This window comes from Triticum aestivum, chromosome 2A, assembly GCF_018294505.1.
Source record: "Triticum aestivum cultivar Chinese Spring chromosome 2A, IWGSC CS RefSeq v2.1, whole genome shotgun sequence".
In the NCBI taxonomy this organism is placed as follows: Eukaryota; Viridiplantae; Streptophyta; class Magnoliopsida; order Poales; family Poaceae; genus Triticum; species Triticum aestivum.
In genome coordinates, this window is record NC_057797.1 from 192,482,703 (window position 1) to 192,504,780 (window position 22,078).

At 43.7% G+C, this 22,078-nt stretch overlaps 1 long non-coding RNA gene across 2 annotated transcripts; it reads right to left on the reverse strand.

The window, feature by feature from the left end:
* Positions 1–480: 480 nt before the first annotated feature.
* On the reverse strand, positions 481–9,261 carry LOC123188286 (uncharacterized). Of its 2 annotated transcripts, XR_006494494.1 has the most exons (6): positions 8,848–9,261; positions 8,665–8,739; positions 8,042–8,130; positions 2,701–2,833; positions 849–966; positions 481–679 (listed from the first exon to the last, which is right to left on the reverse strand). It is a non-coding gene; the product is annotated as an uncharacterized lncRNA (long non-coding RNA). The 2 variants fall into 2 exon arrangements; XR_006494495.1 differs by lacking the exon at positions 8,665–8,739 and having other exon boundaries at positions 8,848–9,257.
* Between the last annotated feature and the right edge of the window lie 12,817 nt (positions 9,262–22,078).

Here is a 22,078-nt window from a genome sequence, read left to right on the forward strand (position 1 = left end):
TTATTTCACTCCAAAGTTGTGTAAAACAATATGTTTTGGGTTATGTGACATATATTCTTATCTATATCTATATCTATATCTATATCTATACCTACTATTAAAGAGGATAGATATTCTTGGTTTGGTTTCACTTTATTTCATCCCGTTATGAGGCTTTTGTCCGGTTGAGCAAATCGAACGTACAAACAGACGTACGCTCAAAACTAACAAGAGCCGGCCGGCCGGCCCATATCTCTATTTTTAAATTGCCAAACAAACGAAGCTGCCGGCCCGTATCGATGAAGGAAGGACCCACTGCGTACGGAGGCAGCGCCGCTGGCTGGCTTCCTTACATGAGTCCAAATCCTGGTCCTATTCCTATTCCTATTCCTACTCCTATTTAGATTCCTACAGGAGTCCGAAACCTACTTAGAGGCGGGGATCGTTGGTGCTACAAATACATCCTATCTCCAGTGATTTTTCATGTGACACAATCCCAGGTTTTGGTTCAATTAACTTGCCAGTTTCACGCGTCGTCACCTTCGGTTCAATTAAGCTCAGCTTTACAATTAACCTGCCAGTTTCACAGGTTGTCACCTTCGTTTCAATTAAGCTCTTTGACAAGTCAGCTTTACATCAGGTATTTTTGTTAACTGTTTCCATATACGACATCCTTCAACATGTCTATGAACACTGGTACCTGTAATGAAAAAATTACATTTATCATCAGCAATTTGGATTATCCAAACAAGTAGTATATCAAAGTTTACTTTGAGCGACACATTGAATCATATTTAAACACCATTATTGACAAGGAAAAAATAGATGCAATGATTGGACCAGAATTTAAGTGTTCTGGTGGCACTAACCTCATCTACTTTCAGTCTGGCTTGACTTAGGCTCGACATTGCCGTGCCGCAAGCGTCCAATCTCGCCTCCGCTGTCTTCGCTGGAACTCGTCTGCCCGTGCTCCTCCTGAGGTATTTACTGTATTTTGAAAAGATCAATACAAATGTGTAAGCAATGTGTGAGTACATATAAGAGGTAATGCGTGCGTGCATACAAAGAGATATTACAATTTAAGTTGTTCAAATTATTTAAAACAACAAGTGACGAGTCGATATGCTGATATACAAAGACTCATAGACATGTTAATCTATGTACCATTTAGATGTGGCTCGGAACATACACTAAAAATTGATAAGTCAGTAAAAGAAAAAAAATCATGATGCATATCATCGTTGATCAGCAGTAATTTTAGCTTATTTAACAATCAACGCAAACAAGGGAATAATGTACGCTTCTGGAACAAATCAATGAGAAGTCAGCATTTTCGCGTATCTAATTTGTTATGCACAACCATAATCAAGTTGATTTGGAGATCAATCGTTTGAGCAAAAAGATAGAATCAAAAGTTCCCCTGGGAAGCACCACATGTATGAGCTTAGCATATAGAAGGCCAATAGATTTTAATTTTGAAAATAGGCAAAAACAATAATAATAATAGGACTAATAAAAAATAGCAATGTGTGTATCGATTATATACAACAGCAGTTCCTGTTACATATCGAGTTGCATGAGTTGAACCCATGCATAGTGTATCAATGGCTGCACCAGGGCCATTTAGTTGAAAAACAGTTGAAAAATAGAGAAATACTCATAGGTCTTAGCATTATATAAATCCTACCAGCTAGAATGACTTAGCTGTATCCTCTGTTTTCATTTCACTTGGTAAGATAAGTGTTGTTTGAAGAGTAAATACTATATCAGCACAAATGTCTATTCCCCACAAGAAACTTATATCCTCTGTTTTCATTTCACTTGGTAAGACGAGTGTTGTTTGAAGAGTAAATACTGTATCAGCAAATGTCCATGCTAACCAAGTTCCCATCTTTAATAAATAATATTTGTTTACACTTTCCAAAACTCTCATGCAGGCAGGCAGGCATTTTTGACAATATCAAAGAATGGATGCTAAGGAGCAACGAAGGAAGAGAGAAAGAGAGCGCTATGCAGAGATGACCGACGAAAAATAACAGGAAAAACTAAAACGCCGCGAAGCCTATCAACATCAGAAAGAGAAAAAAAAAGCAGAGCTCTATGCACAGATGACCGATGAAGCACAGATGAACGATGAAGCACAGATGGCTGATGAAAAAAAGCAGCAAAAACTCGAAAAACGCCGTGAAGCCTATCAACAAAAGAAAGAAAAAAGAGCAGAGCTCAATGTACAGATGACCGATGGAGAAAAGCAGGAAAAACTCAAAAGACGCCGTGAAACCTATCAACAAAAGAAAGAGAAGATATGTGCACAGCATAGGCAGATATATGCAAATATGCAGTCAGAACAAAAGAAAGCTAGAATAGAACATATAAATGAATTGAAGCGCAGCACAGCAAACAAAGACTCAATTGCGATGCAAAACCCTGCATATAGCTCAACTGAACAAGAAGTTAGTATTTCTACCCCTTCTGTAAATCACAGAAAGCATGTCACGCGAGGAGAAAGACAAACATTGCTGCACCGCCGTAACAAACAATTCACGACAAGACGGAGGAAAAATGTTACAGTATCATCAAAAGAAGATGCATCCATGACGGAAATCGGCAACAATGACACAGAGCCTCTACATCAACCACAAGTAATGATTTACGGTAAAAATCTAAATTTGATACAATACTAGCATTCAAAGTAAATATACATGTGTTTGTACAACTAACCATATTTTGTGGACAGACATCCCCTCATCAATGTTTCCAAGCATGAAAGAAGCAGATACCCCAACAAAGACATTATACAATGGCGATCACAATAAGGTGGCTTCATGGCCAGACATCCCCTCTTCAATGTCTCCTACAATCAAAGAAGTAGATGCACGAATAGAATCATTCTACAATGATGTTCGCGGTATGATAATCAATTGGATATACTTTTATACAATACAAAAACTATATGCATATCTATATAAATAAAAAATTCTACACAACAAATAATAAAGTCATGTGTGAGAAAGACACAGCCATCAAAGAAGCAGACGCACCAACACAATCAATCCACAATGAGGATCATGGTAAGGTTATCAATTTCATATATATTGTTATGCAGTACAGAGAAATATAATATATATATATAAGATTACAACACAGGTAATGACGAAATCATATTTGAAGAAGATACAAACGAGGACGAACACATGTTCTCTGGTCAAGGTATGCCCAATACAATTTAAATAGATTCGAATCATTATATTTCTCCTTTACTAAAAATTTTATGCTACAAACCATACTAGAATGGGGCAGAGAAGTGGAAATTGAAATCAAAGAAGACGAAGAAATTCACAAGTCTGATCCATATGATTTTGTCTACAGTAACATACCAAAAAATACACATGTGCTCAAACCGGAAGAAAATTGCAGATTATGTCATGCAAAAAAATTCAAGTATGAAACTAAGGGGTTATGCTGCAGAAAAGGACAGATAAGACTGGCCAATCCAGATACACCACCTGAACTCATGAGACTTTGGACAAGCAACGACTCTGATGCAAGACATTTTCGGCAAAATATAAGATTTTTCAATGGACACTTCTCATTTACTACTCTATACTGTCACCTTGACAGAGACACAACTGACATGCGAACAGCTGGTATTTACACCTTTCGAGCTCATGGTCAGATCTATCACAACATACATTCATTTGGTAATAGTCACTCAGATCCAAAGCATTTGGAGCTATACTTCTACGACGATGATCCAAGCTTAGAGCATCGATATCGTCGTTGCCGCGAGGAAATGTATGAGCAAGACAAGCATGTGATTGGAATAATAACCAACATCCTACGCGGTAACCCGTACTCTCAACAGTTTAGGAGTTTGGGACAAGCCCAAAACCTTGAGGACTACAGAGTCATCTTGAACCTTGACCAAAGATTGGACCAGAGAACATACAACGCACCAATCAATTCAGAGGTAGCTGCAGTGTGGATTGAAGGAAATGAAAGAAGAGATACTTATGACAGGAGTGTAATACTACATGGGAACAACAACGAAAAAGAGCACATTCGATCATATTACGGGTGCTATGATCCGTTGTCGTATCCTCTATTCTTTCCAAGAGCTGAACTGGGTTGGCATAGGAAAATCCCAAAGAAGAATACACAAGAGGAAGACATTGGTGCTGATAATATCAATAATGACGAGGACCCAGGTAAAAAATTCATATACTATTATATTCAAAATTCAATTTTCATATACGGTACAGTACAAACTTATGCAACTAACTTTTTATGTTGCAATTTTTGCATAGATTCGGTCAACGGCTTGTGGGTAACCATGAAAGAATACTACTGCTATAAATTCCATACATGACCAAGCATATTCAACCCAATATTGCATGGCGGACGGCTTTTCCAGCAGTTTGTTGTAGATACATACATCAAGATTGAAAGCTCCAGACTGGATTACATGTGGCATCATCAAAAGAAAATAAGGGCAGATCTATACCAAGGCCTTCTAGACAGCATTCAAGCCGGAGAACAGAATGGAGATGCAGTCGGAAAACGGAGAGTACTTGCCTCATCATTTATTGGAGGGCCACGAGATAAGCTTCGTCGGTATCTGGATGCGATGGCTTTAGTTAGAAAATATGGAAAGCCAGACGTATTCCTAACAATGACCTGCAACCCCAACTGGGAAGAGATCACACGTGAACTAGAGTTTGGACAAACACCACAAGATCGCCCAGACATTGTCGTTCGTGTTTTCAGGGCGAAGCTAGAAGAAATGAAGAAGCAACTATTTGAGAAGGCCATTCTTGGAAAGGTTACGGCATATACATATGTCGTAGAGTTCCAAAAGAGGGGATTACCCCATGCTCACTTTTTGCTCATCATGACCGGAAAATACAAGTACACATGTCCAGAACAGTATGACAGAATCATCTCCGCTGAGCTCCCTAACAAGCACAAGTACCCAGAGCTATATAAAATGGTAATCAAACATATGATGCATGGTCCTTGCGGCGCATTGAATAAATTTTGCCCGTGCACAAAGAATCGTCCGTCATGCAAGAACAATTATCCAAGGCCATTTAACGAAACTACGATTCAAGGCAAGGACTCATACCCAGTATATAGGAGACGCAATGACGGCCGGACCGAAACGGTAAGAAATTGCAAACTAGATAACAGATGGGTGGTTCCTTACAACCCCTATCTGTTAAGGATGTTCAACTACCACATAAATGTTGAGATATGCTCAAGCATTAAAGCTGTTAAGTACCTCTTCAAGTACATCTACAAGGGACATGATCGAGCATCTGTATCTGTAACCGACAAAGTAGATGAAGTCGAAATCGACGAGATTAAACAGTACAGAGACGCACGGTGGGTGACTCCTCCGGAAGCAATGTGGAGAATATATGGCTTTGAACTAAGCAAAATGCACCCACCAGTCTTGCAACTGCAGCTACATCTCCCAAATATGCACATGGTTTCATATCATGGCACAGAAACAATAAAGAATGTTCTCGACCGTGATGGCACGGAAAGATCAATGTTGACTGCGTACTTTGAAGCAAACAGTTTACATGAGAAAGCACGAGGCATACTATACAGAGATTTTCCGGAATATTATACTTGGCAAAGACAAGAGAAGTTTTGGCAAGAGAGGAAGCGAGCCGCTGTGTTCCAGGTTGGCAGGATCGTCTCAGCACACCCGGCTGAAGGAGAACGATACTATCTACGAGTCCTCCTCAACCACGTGACAGGCGCCACCAGCTACGAAGACCTACGAACAGTCAATGGACAAGTAATGCCAACCTTCCGTGAAGCTGCAGAAAAACGGGGGCTCATTGAGGCAGACAACACATTAGACGAATGCATGGCAGAAGCAGAGTTGTTTCGAATGCCATCATCTCTACGAAGGCTATTCGCGACAATCCTGGTTTTTGCGAGCCCAGCGACGTCCGTGGTCTATGGAACAAACACCTCGAGGCAATGTCAGAGGACTACAGCAGAAACTGCAAATGCAAGCACACGGTCGAACAAATGGTGCTGAGAAATCTTAGGGACATGTTGCACTCAATGGGAAAAGATATAGAATCTTTTCCTCTTCCAGAGATCGACACACAGCATGAGATGACAAACGGCGTGCCTAGGGAAATCATTGAGGAGACCTCCACACGAGGTGGACCCTGAGGACACATTGTTGCATAAAAACCTAAATACCGAGCAAAGGATGGCCTATGACGAAATCCTAGCCACAGTTGACTGCCAAAGAGGAGGTATATTCTTTGTCGATGGGCCGGGAGGCATAGGAAAAACTTCTCTTTACAGGGCGCTCTTGGCCACAGTACGCGGACAAGGCAAGATTGCAGTGGCGACAGCCACTTCCGGTGTTGCTGCTTCCATAATGCCTGGAGGGAGGACCGCACACTCAAGGTTCAAAATTCCACTAAAAATAGATGATGGTGCTATTTGTAGCTTCACAAAACAAAGTGGGACAGCCAAGCTACTCCAAGCAGCATCACTAATAATCTGGGATGAAGCATCTATGACTAAGAGGCAAACAGTGGAGGCGCTAGACAAAAGCATGAGGGACATAATGGACAGACCAGATCTTCCTTTTGGTGGAAAAACGGTCGTATTTGGGGGAGATTTTAGACAAGTGCTCCCTGTTGTCCGAAAGGGAACAAGGGCCCAGATAGTAGATGCATCGCTACGCACGTCAGAGCTCTGGAATTGCATGCGTCAGTTGAAGCTTGTGCGCAACATGAGGGCTCAAAACGACCCTTGGTTCGCAGAATACCTACTACGCATTGGAAATGGAACTGAGAAGACAAATGATGATGGTGAAATACTTCTACCTAGAAGTATATGTGTGGCAAATAAGACGGATGATAATGGCTTGGATAGACTCATTGACAGTATCTACCAAACAGGCAATGCTTCCCTAATAAAGGATCCAAAGTACATCACATCAAGAGCAATTTTATCCACAAGGAACGACTGCGTGGACAAAATCAACTTAAAAATGATTGATCGCTTCCAGGGGGAGGAGATGGTGTACCACAGCTTTGATTCCGTAGAAGACGACCCACATAACTACTATCCACCAGAATACTTAAACACCCTAACCCCAAATGGACTGCCTCCACATATGTTGAAGCTCAAAATAAATTGCCCAATCATACTACTCAGGAACATCGACCCTGCTAATGGACTCTGCAACGGTACGAGGTTGGTCGTGCGTGGATTTCAAAAAAATGCAATTGACGCAGAGATTGTGGTGGGACAGCACTCTGGAATGCGAGTTTTCCTGCCTCGGATACCATTATGTCCCTCTGACGATGACATGTTCCCGTTCAGTTTCAAGAGGAAACAGTTCCCAATCAGGCTCAGTTTTGCAATGACAATAAACAAATCACAAGGACAGACAATACCAAATGTCGGCATCTACCTGCCTGAACCGGTTTCTTCACATGGTCAGTTATATGTCGCGCTTTCTAGAGCAACTGCGACATCAAACATAAAGGTTCTAACAGGTACACATGGTGAGAACAAGCAGAAGAATAAAAATACCACTACATGCGACACATACACAAAGGGGGAGAAGAATAGGAAGAGCACTACAAGCGAGACATATACGAAAAATATTGTATACACGGAAGTATTAACCAAATAGGTAATGCAACCTTTTAATTTCTTGTTCAAAATTTCAGTTTCTACTTGGTAGGATCATCATTTAAGAAAAACTTAAAGTATATTTATATTTCACATTGCATTGCTTCTTTTCTAACCTTAAATATATTACTTGGATTCTACAGGAACATTAAAGCCAAGTGACAACTTCACAGTTGGAATTCAGAACTTGATCGTCTTGGAGGAGACTAACTCATTTGTGTATATACAAATCATTTATGGTATATTTCTCATGTATAATGTCCTGAGCGAACAAATTATGTGTCCACTAACTCATTCATGGTTTTTCTATAGAAATAATTCTAAGTATATATACAAATTTAGCACCAAAATGTGTAACTAAGGGCAGAAAGAGACTTACAAGCCAAAATAAGAACATATTTGTCACCTTGGAAATGCTGCTGTTGCCCAGATTTTTCTAAACATCACATTCTCTACATACCCCGAAACCTGAAATATAAACGACCAATTATGGCTGTACAAGCTGTACCAAAATTTCTACTATGCAATCCTCAAAGAATTTCGACTGCAATTATATGTTTCTGCGTGAGATTAACTGCTCCCAAGTGAAGCTTACTCCAAGATTAGACAGTAGAAAAACAAAAACAGGATCACCCAAATTCTATTTTTTTCTCTCCGATTCTAAAATGACTCTAATGCTAACTTCATTATGCTGTCCTTTTTGACCAAAATATTGAGGATCCCCGCCAAATCATTATGCTGTCCTTTTCTCATGGATCAGTGGCAAAATCTATTAGAGATGTTCTCCCATCCTTTTTAGCCAAATCCAACATCACTAAAAAAGAGTCAAATTCAATCTAAATATATTTTCGAGTGTGTGCTCTCTCATGAGACTCTCAAAATTTCCCCCGCGCGCGCGCACGCACGCACTCAAATTTTTCCGCGCGCGCGCGCGCACACACACAAATGTCACTGACATGAGACACCAAGATAAAACTTGATCTCCAGATGCAGAAACTCTACCATGAAGCAATGTCATTCTGTCATAGAATCCCTTTCTTGCAAGTCATGCCCCAAGTTGCCATTTCTTATAGTAGCCTATTAAGAGCAAGGATCCTAAATTAATATCAACAAAAGTACCACTGTGTGTTCACCATCCAACAATGATATACTGTGTGGTAAACTCGAGTTCACAGTTGTCAATACCTGAATCCATCAAGTAACTGGAGTAGTCGAGCACGTAAGCGAGCTGCGAGCGCCTTCCCGGATTGAATGTGGGAGCCAAGCACGAGGCCGACTATCACAGGGGCACGAGACGCACTGAACCTCGGGCCGCTCCGAGATGCCTGCTCCCGCATCGTGTCCAGCACGCTCCTCTAGCTCGCATCTGGATCTGCGCTGGGACATGTGTACGGCGACGGCAGAGTCGATCTAGGGAAGGCCGACGGTGTTAGCGGCAAGGCGAGGTTATGGTGGGGAGAGGAGGCGGCGGCGCAAGGCCGTGGGGAGGGGGAGAGGATGCGCTGGGCGACGATGTGGCGGGAGAGGATGCGGCGTGCGACTGCGTGCCGGGGAGAGGAAGCAGTGGGGAGAGCAGTTGAGGCCTCGCGCCGGCGGCGGGGACGAAAGGAAAGGCGGCCTGATGAGGTAATTAAGTAATTGCCAATATTTGGCACAATGTTAAACATTGGCATATGCCAATTTTGGCAGCAAACCAATTAGGCTGGTCATAGTGGGAGTAACATAGGTAGTAACATAGATGCCACATAAGCAATAATGGTGATGTGGCAAGTAGTTAATGAGGAGAGAGACAAATAGAGTAACATAATATATGTTACCATCACATAGCGGTTTCCAATGCATAATGAGTCTACAAAATAATAAATGAAGGCAACTATGTTACCACACCTATGACACTACCCACTATGAAGATAGTAACATAGACTAGTAACATATGTATGTTACTAGTCTAAGTTACTCCCCACTATGACCAGCCTTATGCTTACATCCACAAGGAATGGAAATGAAAGTGAGGGGCGGCCACCATGGAATGGGGGAGCGGTGGGAAGGGATAAGAAGAAAAAAAAAATAGACAAAAGGGATGAGAAGAACTTCTTTTTTGAAGTGAAAGAGGGAGCGTCATGCGTGTCTCTTGTTTCATTTTTACCGAATAACCAATTTGGTCAAGTAATGGGCGTTCCTCTCAGAAGAAAATAAAGGCATTGTCCAAGATACCTCTTTCAGTCATTTGGTTTATATCGGGTGTGTCTGTTTTAGATTGGTGGGTGCGATCTTTTTATACAGCCGCATGGGTTTAGAAAAAAATCCAGTCATGTTTTTTTGTAAAATTTGATAATTATCTTTATTGAATATATTTAAATTCCATAATCATGCATGTCATCTTGTGGTATGTCGCTGTGGGACCCAATTCAGATAGTGTCTTGGATGAGAAACCTGGCTTTAGATGTTAGGCTTTGATGCAATGTCTGTTTGGTATTAGGCCCGGACATTTGGCATACCTTCATCAAGGGGATAAGAATAGCAACGGTGTTGCGAAGATGGTGGCTTCAGACTTATTGATGTATCACCTTGTATGGTCTTTGTGAATAATTAATAATATGGTTGCATGCATCGTCCAGATGCAGAGGCCGGGGGTATATCCTTCTTTTCTAAAAAAAATCTTGTGGTCTGTGGATGGTGTCTGTTTGGATTCATGGGTGCGATCTTTTTATACAACCACATGGGTTTAAAAAAATATTTAGTCAGGTTTTCTGTAAAAATTGATATTGTCTTTATTGAATATATTTAAATACTATAATCATGCAGGTCATCTTGTGGTCTGTGGATGTTAAATTTTATGAAAGAAAGCAGATAACATATTCCTAAAATTAAGACCATTGAAATTGCTATTACTTTTTAAAAAAATCACTTTTAAGCTTTGTGCCAATCAATTTCTACCTTTGTGTACGGCTTAACTTTCATTTTGCTATCGATGTAGATGTAATTTTGCTTCAAGGCTGGCAGTAGCAATTCTTCGGAGCTACTGCCAGTAATTGACAGTGAGGAAAGTGTTTTGATGTACCTTTTATTCTCTTTCGCATGGGGAGTTCTTATAGGTATTAGTATATAATGGTTTGTTTAGTGCTTTAGGACACACCCTGCTGAAGATAGGTGTTCACATGCTTCATGCTTTTACATATCTGCTTTTTCACGTGTGAGTCCATATGTTTCTTGAAAGGATAGGGCTAATTCAAAAATATTCTATGTCTCGAAACATGAAAACGCACGTAATAATTTAAGTTTTGGTGTTTGCTAAACTTTAGTTCTGATTCGAAAGATACATACATTATTATTTTAGTTCACTTTAAGAAATGAGTAACTATATGTCATATGTACTTGGACTGAGGGTATTGTTCAAACATAGGTTTTATGGTTTTTACTATGCAACTACAACCATCGTCACTTGCATTTAATGTGCTATTCTTGGCAGCAGACTAATATGGTTAGTTCGTAAAGTTCTTCAATAAATTAGGAAGATATTGTAAAAAAATTGCACATGTTCGACTGTCTCATGCTATTAACGGAACCCTGTGGATGTTGTTCTTAACTTGGTGTACTTATAAATTGTTCTTCGAGACCAATCTGTGTGGAGTTTCACTCGATCTGTTGAAACTTCCTATGTTTGCATCTCTATTTGCACTTCGATGGCGATGCAGAGTTGAAGTAGATGTCAACGGAGGAAATGAGGCGAGACTTTTCAAATGCAAAAATCATAATCCAAAAATAAAAAATGCAATCCGGTGCAACGCACGGGCACTTTTACTAGTAAGTTTTAAACAATGGTTGTTTAAGTTGTAATAATAATAGGTTTTGAATTTACCTATATTATTGGTGGTTTATTCATGAGAACTTGAATTGAAAGTTTATAACATTAATGCTAAACGTCTTGAGAAGACTGATGAAACACCACTTAAATGTGGCACTGCTTGGTAATATTAGAACAATAATCTTCATGTAGATGAAGTATCGAAGTCAAATCAGTTGACATAATACATGGTGATGTATATAATCCGACGAGAAAACGAGGGCGCGGTGGATAATTATACTTCATTAATTACCTGAGTAAATATGAAAAGTTAATGTAAATATGAAATATTTGAAAGGTTTAAATAAATTCATAATGAAATATTTGAAAGGTTCAAAAAATTCAGAGCGAAGATAAGAATCATTATGTCAAAAGGTAAAAAGTTCTTCAATCATGAAGAAAATTATCTGAGTTATGATTTTAGCAAAACGCTCGAATAATTGTAGAATTATTTTACCAATATGCTTTTATTCAATTTGGGGATATGCACTTGAAACAACAACATATACACGCAACAGAGCACCGCCGAAAAGTCTTGCAAGACGACACCATAGTTATGGAGTTAACAATCCAAACAAATATTAATTTGTAGGTTATCGAAAAGAGACAATTGGACATTCCTTCTACAAAAAGTTCAAGGACAAAAAGTTTGTCATAGAGAATGAACACATTTTCAAGGAGTTTTCTCACTGACATAAGTAAGTGGGAGGACAGTGCAAGCTTGATAAAAAGTACTGAATCTCTGGCAAAAGTTAGCAAGATTAACAAAACGGAAATTGTTCCAAAATGTTATCTACAAAATTGAACCAGAAGTTAGTAAACCAGTTGTAGAAACACTAGTTAAAGCTTGTAACCAGAAGTTAGGAAAAGGTTGACGAACCTCCTGAATGATTTCAAAATGAAATATTCATCTTAGAAGAAGATGAGCCTGCGCACTTTAAGCGATGGCGGTGCTCGGCTAAAAAGAATGGCTTATAGCCATGCACACAGGAATGGAGTTCATATACAATTAAGTTTGGAACTTAAAGGTATAGAGTTCATATACGACAATTAAGTTTGGAACTTAGTTGATGCAGAAGGTAAAAATTAAATGGAATGGATATCATAACTAGCTTCATGAATGGGAAGGGTGTATGAATGATACAACCGGAAAGTTTTGTAGATCATAAGGATACCAGATGGGTGTGCAAACTTCAAAAGTCTTTTTTATGGTTTGAAGTAAGTATCAAGGAGCTGGAATCAACATTTTAATGAAATAGTCAAAGAGTTTGATTTTGTTCAAATGATGAAGAATCTTGTAAAGTCTAGTGGGAGCTATGGCAAGGATGAGGACGTGGAGAAGCTCGTCGTGCAGCGGATCCAGGAGCTGGAGCAGAGGCACGGAGAGGCACTCAATGCCTAGGCTCTGGTTCATGCCGACAAGGTGAAGGAGCTGGAGGAGGAGCGGGACGGGCTGAAAGACCAGGTCCTGAAGCTGTCCAAGGAGAAGGACACGCTCAATAGCGCTCTGGTCGAGGCGCAGGGCGCGGCCCTCAGCAGGGCTGGGCAGCTCTCCGAGGCCAACAACTCCATCAAAGACCTCAAGCTGAAGCTGGAGGGTCTCGAGGGGATGCTGTCGGAGGGCAAGGCCCGGGAGGAGACCCTAGCCAAGGACCTGGAGACCGAGAAGCAGCTGCGGAAGAATGAGACCGCCAACCAAAAAGACTTTGTGGAGGGTGAGAATCGCTGGATCAGGCGCCTCGAAGGTGTCGCCGGCAGGATCACCACGCAGCTGGGTACCATGGGGATGCCAAATGTGAGGTATACCCCAGAGCGCAACATGAGTCCCAACGCCAAGCTGACCATCTTCTTCGAGGGCGTCCTCGGGGCCCTAGAGCAGCTCCACTCCAATCGGGAGGCCTCCCTGGCCGATGAGGCCTGGAGGATTTGACGGGGTGCCATGACCAAGGTCCTCACCAAGGTGGCGCACTGGAATCCTGACCTCGACTTCGACGCCGCGCTGGAGAGCTTGCTGGATGATGCGGACATCGCGACACTCAAGGAGCGTATCAAACCCATCATCAGCCGCATCGATGGAATCCAGAGGGTGGAGGGCTAGCGCCGGGATTAGGCACCCCATTTCTCATTGACGCTGCAGGTTCATGACCAAGACAATTTCTATCTTTAGTTAGAATCGTGGCAACAACTCATGTAATATAACTCTACAGTACTCTTGTTACAATGCATGTTATTTTCCTGTCTGATCTTCCCTTCTATGTCCGCCCTAAGTTAACCGGGTAGGCTTGCCGGCACGTAAACCCAGGGCGGCATCTTGAGGACAGGTCCCTAATAGCATGCCGGGTGTGCTTGCTGCCGAGCGAACCACCTTACCGCTCTCAACGCGGCCGCTCCAACTGTCGAGCTTGACTCGAGTCAGAATCGAGAGCGTTGCCAATTGTGGAAGGCTACCCTGGTGCTCGTGACGCGGCCGCTTGAGCTGTTGAGCGGACTCGAAACAGAGCAAGGGTGTTGCCAATAGCGGTAGGGCCCCTTTGCGTGCAGGTTCTCCATACATGGGACAGGACCTTCGAGGACAATAACCTCATATATAAAAAGGAAATTGCTTAAAGTTTCACACGACTTAGCTTCTCCGTCGTTGTGCGGGCGTCCACCTCATGTGCAGATGGTGCCACCAAGCTTGGTCGTCTTTTTCCTTGGAACGACGGCCACGATGAAGCCGCTGCTTCGATCAGACCAGATTTCCCCAACTGCGCCATCTCCCCTACCTGGCACGCCAAAGATGTCGGTGGAAACGACACCTATGGGGTCACTGGGATCCCTTCTACGGTTGGCGGGCGCGAGGTTGTGAAAAGAGCGGGTCTGACAGGAAGCACACGGATCGTTTACCCAAGTTTGGGCCGCGAGGATGCGTAACACCCTAATCCTGCTTTGGTGGATGTATTAGAGTATTCTTGTGTTCTTGAGCTAGCTATGGGGTGTAACTTGCCCAAAAGGTCTGAATCCTCCTCCTGGATGCCTCGGGCCTCCTTTTATAGGCACAAAGGGGTCGCCACAGTGGCACACAGGAGGTGGAAAGGTGTACAGTGAATGAGTCTATCCTCTGGCACCGTCGAACAAACGCATTTAACGCGCTCCCAACGTGTTCCTTTCGCTTTATCGGGGATGGCAAGGAAGCACGTCCCAGTTGTCACCGCCTCACCTGGCTTTGACACGCGCCCGAGCTGACGAGGCCTTACGGCACCAAGTTGGCTGGCGCGGCGGTGGAGCCTTCACGAAGGGTCGCATTCCACCATGCAGGTGCTTGCTGAGTCGGTGTAGAGGCCGCCCGTCGCCATGCAGGTGCCTGCCCAACTGGTTGAGCTAGCTGCTGCTTGGGGATGAAGGTCGAGTCTTGGTAGGGGCGGGCCTGGCAGTGGCCCCGCTGATGCCCTCGGCAAGGGTCTTGCCGGGGGCCCGGCAAGGGTCTTGTCGTGGTGTTGCAGTCGTCCCCGGCAAGGCGCTTGCCGGGGGTCTTGTGGATTTCCTCGGCTAGGATCATGCCGAGGGTCGCCGTCTTCTGGTCCTCATCTGATCTCACATGTTTAGGATCTTGACGAAGATCTGCATGCCACCACAGAGGCGCTCCCGAGTCTTGGTCCTAACGTGGATAGTTGGTGGTGTTGGAACTCGTGGGCTCAATGGTGGCTTGCTCTGCTGGTGTCGCGCAAGTTGCCTCGGCAAGGCTCTTGCAGGGGTTGCGGAGACTGCCTCGGCAAGGATCTTGCCGAGGGAGTCCACCTCGTCCTCTTGCTCTCCTGAGTTTCTAGTCTTGGCGTTGCCTTGGTTGTCTTGTGCTTCGGCTTCTATCCGGCTTCCCTCCTCTGCCCTGCTAAGTGTGGCCGCGACGCGCGGCTCTGACTGTCCGTGCACAAGTAAAGGGGTCAAAAGGAGAGCCCCTACTTTTGTACACCGAGACCGGCCGAGTCTTCTACGAATGCCTGAATCATGGGGTAATAATATTTTTAAGTGTTGTTCTGCTGCTTTTACTTGCTGATTTTTTTAATTGTTTGGTTGATGATCTTCCAATTTGATTCATGCAGAAAAGGGAAGATTCGTGTGATTTGTATTTGCGGGAAGTTGCTGATGTGGGGGAGTGCAACTACGCTGATTATTTGGTTAGCCGAGGAATCCCAATACCAGCAGGTTGGGGTGTTGGACAAGTAACTGAAGGAACGACAGAAGAGGAAGATGCAGAGCAGAAGGTTAAACATGCAGCTCTCTGATCATGGTCAAGCAACAGCTGTTGAATGGCCTTGACAACAATGAGGAGATGAAAGAGCTTGTGAAGATAATGGGCAAAATCGATGTGCTCTGTAGGATGATTGTCTCTTTATTTGCATTGTATGTAGCACTCGTGATGTATTCAGTGGCTATGACATGAGCACTTTGCTGAAACTAGTAATGAATGAAACATGTGTAGCAGGCTGGGCATAGTGTTGTGAACATCTAATGATTTATATTAACGGAAATCAAGGGGTATACCCTTTTACTCATAAATAAATAAATAGCAGAGGCCCTTTTGATAATAAATAAATAAATTAGCAGAGGCCCTGTCGGGTCAGCTTTGTTCTCATTCGGAAACATCGAGCAAATTGCAGTCCAACAGCAAACTATGTCATTAAATTCAAGTTTCGCAGCCAAATATGAGTACAACTAAACAACAATATCATCATGTTTTAGTCGTCATACAATCATCAAACACATATCAGCATACATAACAAGTGATGTTCTCACAGGAAAATACTAAACAACATGTTCATCAGGTTTCAGTTGTCATAGCAAACACAATTTCAGATAGTAGATAAAAAATGTCTTCTGACAGGCAAATACGACAAAAGCAATGTAATCATCATCCACAGCAGTAGCGTCAACATCTTCACCATGTGTATCAGTCTGAATCGTAACTCCCCACAGTGTCATCTTCTTCTTTGTCCTCAACGTCCTCGAATGTTGGCTTTTTCTTGATCAACTCTTATATGTCCATAGCACGACAGGCAATCTTTTCGCTAGCGTCATTAACGTGATGGTTCTCAAAGATATTAGGAACATCTGTGTTACCTTGTACATCAGGAGCAGTGTAAGCATCATCTTGTTGTGCAACTTCATTAAACGAATTTCTCTGGTCAAACCTGTTGGGGAACATTGCAGAAAACAAAAAAAATTCCTACGTTTCACCAAGATCAATCTATGGAGTCAACTAGCAACGAGAGGAGAGTGCATCTACATACCCTTGTAGATCGCGAGCGGAAGCGTTCAAGAGAACGGGGATCATGGAGTCGTACTCGCCGTGATCCAAATCACCGATGAGCAAGTGCCGGACGGACGACACCTCCGCGTTCAACACACGTACGGAGCGGATGACGTCTCCTCCTTCTTGATCCAGCAAGGGGGAAGGAGAGGTTGATGAAGATCCAGCAGCACGACGGCGTGGTGGTGGACGTAGCAGTGATCGCAGCAGGGCTTCATCGAGCTTCTGCGAGAGGGAGAGGTGTAGCAGGGGAGAGGGAGGCGCCAAGACTTCAGGTGTTCCTGCCCTCCCTCCCCCCTTTATACAGGCCCCCTAGGGGGTGCGCCGGCCCTAGGAGATGGGATCTCCTAGGGGGGCGGCGGCCAAGGGGGTGGAGTACCCCCCAAGGCAAGTGGAGGCGCCCCTCCCCTAGGGTTCCCAACCCTAGGCGCATGGGGGGCCAAGGGGGGCGCACCAGCCCACCAGGGGCTGGTTCCCCTCCCCACTTCAGCCCATGGGGCCTTCCGGGATGGGTGGCCCCACCCGGTGGACCCCTGGGACCCTTCCGGTGGTCCCGGTACAATACCGGTGACCCCCGAAACACTCCCGATGGCCAAAACTGCACTTCCTATATATAATTCTTCACCTACGGACCATTCCGGAACTCCTCGTGACGTCCGGGATCTCATCCGGGACTCCGAACAACTTTCGGGTTACTGCATACTCATATCTCTACAACCCTAGCGTCACCGAACCTTAAGTGTGTAGACCCTACGGGTTCGGGAGACATGTAGACATGACCGAGACAGCTCTCCGGTCAATAACCAATAGCAGGATCTGGATACCCATGTTGGCTCCCACATGCTCCACGATGATTTCATCGGATGAACCACGATGTCGAGGATTCAATCAATCCGTATACAATTCCCCGAGACTCGATCGTCGGTATCCCAATACCTCGTTCAGTCTTGTTACCGGCAAGTCACTTTACTCGTACCGTAATGCATGATCCCGTGATCAACCACTTGATCACTTTGAGCTCATTGTGATGATGCATTACCGAGTGGGCCCAGAGATACCTCTCCGTCATACGGAGTGACAAATCCCAGTCTCGATTCGTACCAACCCAACAGACACTTTCGGAGACACTTGTAATGTACCTTTATAGTCACCCAGTTACGTTGTGACGTTTGGTACACCCAAAGTACTCCTACGGTATCCGGGAGTTGCACAATCTCATGGTCTAAGGAAATGACGCTTGACATTCAGAAAAGCTACAGCAAACGAACTACACGATCTTTGAGCTAAGCTTAGGATTGGGTCTTGTCCATCACATCATTCTCCTAATGATGTGATCCCGTTATCAATGACATCCCCATGTCCATAGCCAGGAAACCATGACTATCTGTTGATCAACGAGCTAGTCAACTAGAGGCTCACTAGGGACACATTGTGGTCTATGTATTCACACATGTATTATGATTTCCGGATAATACAATTATAGCATGAATAATAGACAATTATCCTGAACAAGGAAATATAATAATCATTTTATTATTGCCTCTAGGGCATATTTCCAACAGTCTCCCACTTGCATTAGAGTCAATCATCTAGTTATATTGTGATGAATCGAACACCCATGGAATTCTGGTGTTGATCATGTTTTGCTCTAGGGAGAGGTTTAGTCAACGGATCTACGACATTCAGGTCCGTATGTACTTTACAAATTTCTATGTCTCCATTTTGAACACTTTCACGAATGGAGTTGAAGCGACGCTTGATATGCCTGGTCTTCCTATGAAACCTGGGCTCCTTGGCAAGGGCAATAGCTCCAGTGTTGTCACAGAAGAGAGTCATCGGCCCCGACGCATTGGGTATGACTCCTAGGTCGGTAATGAACTCCTTCACCCAGACTGCTTCGTGTGCTGCCTCCGAGGCTGCCATGTACTCCGCTTCACATGTAGATCCTACCACAACGCTTTGCTTGCAACTGCACCAGCTTACTGCCCCACCATTCAAAATATACATGTATCCGGTTTGTGACTTAGAGTCATCCAGATCTGTGTCGAAGCTAGCGTCGACGTAACCCTTTACGACGAGCTCTTCGTCACCTCCATAAATGAGAAACATGTCCTTAGTCCTTTTCAGGTACTTCAGGATATTCTTGACCGTTGTCCGGTGTTCCTTGCCGGGATTGCTTTGGTACCTTCCTACCAAACTTACGGCAAGGTTTACATCAGGTCTGGTACACAACATGGCATACATAATAGACCCTATGGCTGAGGCATAGGGGATGACACTCATCTCTTCTATATCTTCTACCATGGTCGGACATTGAGCTGAGCTCAATTTCACACCTTGCAACATAGGCAAGAACCCCTTCTTAGACTGATCCATATTGAACTTCTTCAATATCTTATCAAGGTATATGCTTTGTGAAAGACCTATGAGGCGTCTTGATCTATCTCTATAGATCTTGATACCTAATATATAAGCAGCTTCTCCAAGGTCCTTCATTGAAAAACTCTTATTCAAGTAGGCCTTAATGCTGTCCAAAAGTTCTATATCATTTCCCATCAAAAGTATGTCATCTACATATAATATGAGAAATGCTATAGAGCTCCCACTCACTTTCTTGTAAACGCAGGCTTCTCCATAAGTCTGCATAAACCCAAACGCCTTGATCATCTCATCAAAGCGAATGTTCCAACTCCGAGATGCTTGCACCAGCCCATAAATCGAGCGTTGGAGCTTGCACACCTTGTCAGCATTCTTAGGATCGACAAAACCTTCCGGCTGCAACATATATAATTCTTCCTTAAGGAAACCATTAAGGAATGCCGTTTTGACGTCCATTTGCCATATCTCATAATCATAGAATGCGGCAATTGCTAACATGATTCAGACGGACTTCAGCTTCGCTACGGGTGAGAAAGTCTCATCGTAGTCAACCCCTTGAACTTGTCGATAACCCTTAGCGACAAGCCGAGCTTTATAGATGGTCACATTACCATCCACATATGTCTTCTTCTTAAAGATCCATTTATTTTCTATGGCTCGCCGATCAACGGGCAAGTCAGTCAAAGTCCATACTTTGTTTTCATACATGGATCCTATCTCGGATTTCATGGCTTCCAGCCATTTGTCGGAATCTGGGCCCGCCATCGCTTCTTCATAGTTCGAAGGTTCACCGTTGTCTAACAACATGATTTCCAAGACAGGCTTACCGTACCACTCTGGTGCGGAACGTGTCCTTGTGGACCTACGAAGTTCAGTATGATCTTGATCCGAAGTATCTTGTTCATCATCATTAACTTCCTCTCTAATCGGTGCAGGCACCACAGGAACATTTTCCTGAGCTGCGCTACTCTCTGCTTCAAGAGGCAGTACTTCATCAAGCTCCACTTTCCTCCCACTTACTTCTTTTGAGAGAAACTCCTTCTCTAGAAAGGATCCATTCTTGGCAACGAAGATCTTGCCTTCGGATCTGAGGTAGAAGGTAATACCCAATGGTTTCCTTAGGGTATCCTATGAAGACGCATTTTTCCGACTTGGGTTCGAGCTTTTCAGGTTGAAGTTTCTTGACATAAGCATCGCATCCCCAAACTTTTAGAAACAATAGCTTAGGTTTCTTACCAAACCATAATTCATACGGTGTCGTTTCAACGGATTTCGACGGAGCCCTATTTAAAGTGAATGCGGCAGTCTCTAAAGCATAGCCCCAAAATGATAGCGATAAATCGGTAAGAGACATCATAGATCGCACCATATCTAATAGAGTGCGATTACGACGTTCGGACACACCATTACGCTGAGGTGTTCCAGGCGGCGTGAGTTGTGAAACTATTCCACAAATTCTTAAGTGTGTGCCAAATTCGTGACTCAAGTATTCTCCCCCATGATCTGATCGCAAGAACTTGATTTTCCTGTCACGTTGATTCTCAACCTCACTCTGAAATTCCTTAAACTTTTCAAAGGTCTCAGACTTGTGTTTCATTAAATAGACATACCCATATCTACTCAAGTCATCAGTGAGGGTGAGAATATAACGATAGCCACCGCGAGCCTCAACACCCATTGGACCGCACACATCAGTATGTATGATTTCCAATAAGTTGGTTGCTCGCTCCATTGTTCCCGAGAACGGAGTCTTGGTCATTTTACCCATGAGGCATGGTTCGCACGTGTCAAATGATTCGTAATCAAGAGACTTTAAAAGTCCATCTGCATGGAGCTTCTTCATGCGTTTGACACCTATGTGACCAAGGCGGCAGTGCCACAAGTATGTGGGACTATCGTTATCAACCTTACATCTTTTGGTATTCACACTATGAATATGTGTAGCATTATGCTCGAGATTCATTAAGAATAAACCATTCACCATCGGAGCATGACCATAAAACATATCTCTCATATAAATAGAACAACCATTATTCTCGGATTTAAATGAGTAGACATCTCGAATTAAACGAGATCCTGATACAATGTTCATGCTCAAAGCTAGTGACGGTGTCCTGGACTAGGGGGTACTCACCACGTCGTCTCTCGGTCTATTAGATTGGGCCGAGGACCTCCATGGCCGCATAATCATGGGCCAGTTCGGACAGCTGCCGCATACAAGGAAGATTCCACAAGACTTGGCGATCAAGACAAGGACTCCACCCCACCGGCGTATTCGGCTAGGACTCTTGTTATCCTAGGCCTCTAGTGCATTATATAAACCGAGGCCGGGCTAGTCGATAGACAAGATACAATATATACAACAATCATACCATAGGCTAGCTTCTAGGGTTTAGCCTCCTTGATCTCGTGGTAGATCTACTCTTGTACTACCCATATCATCAATATTAATCAAGCAGGAGTAGGGTATTACCTCCATCAAGAGGGCCCGAACCTGGGTAAAAAACATTGTGTCCCTTGTCTCCTGTTACCATCCGGCCTTGACGCACAGTTCGGGACCCCCTACCCGAGATCCGCCGGTTTTGACACCGACATTGGTGCTTTCATTGAGAGTTCCGCTGTGTGATCGACAAAAGGATCGATGGCTCGCCTGCAGATCAACTGCGACTTCGGCATCTTCGTCACCAGCTCGACTGGTCACCTTGGTTCGACCAAGAATTGCGCCCCGTGTTCGGATCATCATGTACGGACGAGGGCCTTCATCAAACATCAACTCCGATCTCTATCAAGATCATGGAGGAATCATCTATGAAGCTCGGGGGCTCGACGTCAACATTGCCCTCAAGCGATTGTGCTGTTTTTCCAAATGGCGAACGCGTATCCGCCGCCACCGCCTACTCGAGCAT